Source organism: Desmodus rotundus, chromosome 3 (assembly GCF_022682495.2).
Source record: "Desmodus rotundus isolate HL8 chromosome 3, HLdesRot8A.1, whole genome shotgun sequence".
Taxonomy (NCBI): domain Eukaryota; kingdom Metazoa; phylum Chordata; class Mammalia; order Chiroptera; family Phyllostomidae; genus Desmodus; species Desmodus rotundus.
This window is the reverse complement of record NC_071389.1, coordinates 24597722-24598863: the sequence shown is the minus strand read 5'-3', so window position 1 is coordinate 24598863 and position 1142 is coordinate 24597722. Positions and strand designations below refer to the sequence as shown.

The 1142-nt window shown below is 46.8% G+C and overlaps 1 pseudogene; it reads right to left on the bottom strand.

The window, feature by feature from the left end:
* Positions 1-378: 378 nt before the first annotated feature.
* Positions 379-807, bottom strand: LOC112299575 (large ribosomal subunit protein uL24-like; annotated as a pseudogene).
* Between the last annotated feature and the right edge of the window lie 335 nt (positions 808-1142).

Genomic DNA, 1142 nt, shown 5'->3' with positions numbered 1-1142 from the left:
AGGAGCCAGTTTCTCTACTCCTTGATTTGGGGCTGGCCTTATGACTCACTTTGGCCAATAGAATGTGGAAGAGGTGACGCACACATTCTCAAACTGGGCCTGAGATTGATGATGAGAGACATGATATCTGGTCACCCCCAAAACCTTAGCCAACAGCCAATCAAACCTGATACCTGTGAGAGAGGCCATTTTAGACCAGCCAACTTCACCCAACATGTCAGCTGGGCTCAGATACAGGAGTGAGCCCAGCCAAGATCAGCAGAACTTCCCAGCTGACTCTAGACTTGGGAGCAATAATAAATGATCAGTGGTGGGTTGAGGTTTTTTTTTTTTCATTTTAAGTTTTTAATGAAAGTTGTGTATAAGAGTGCTTTATTCCTACATCTTCTCAATTGTTTCTTTCTTGTATTTGCCCTTTTCCTTTTCCACTTGGTGAGATTTGGCTTTACCTTCGGGATTTTTTTGCAGTCTTTGTCCAGGTTTAGTCTAGTGATAACCACCTTGCCGGAGTGAGTGCCCACATGCACAGTTGTACATTAGCTTTCTCCTGTTGCCCTCATTCAACGTAGAAGACATATTTCTTCCTGTAAACCGGGACAACTTGGCCAATTTGCCGCCCTTTGTAGCGTTCTCACACAGCCTGAATTTCACCACCCTTTCAGATGGGCATGGATTGAACATTGTATTTCTGTCTCAGCTCTTTGGAAGGGGGAGAAGACCTAATCTTCCTGAGAATGTGAGAAGGTGCATTGAAATGCCTTTCACAGTTCTTGCTCTGGTCAGAAGTCCAAAGGGATTGAACTTCATTTTGACCCCTGGCGCTTCTACGATGACCACAAAAGGGAAGAAATTGTTGTTTTAAGCCACTAGATCTGTGGGTGGGCTGTTTGCTTCAGGGGCCCCCTGCACTGCACCGCGGACACTGCCCCATGACCCTTGTACCAACCCATTACAGAACCACACATCTCTGAACCGCCCTCTCCACCCTCTCCACCCTGGGGCTGCTCATCCTCCAGGCTCCTCACCTTCCTGTTTTCACAACACCTCTCCTTCAGTTCCATTACCATCACCACCATTTGCTTCCCCTTTAACTTTTCCCCATCTGCCCTTCTTGTCTTTCTTTCCTTCCCAATCCCACCAAG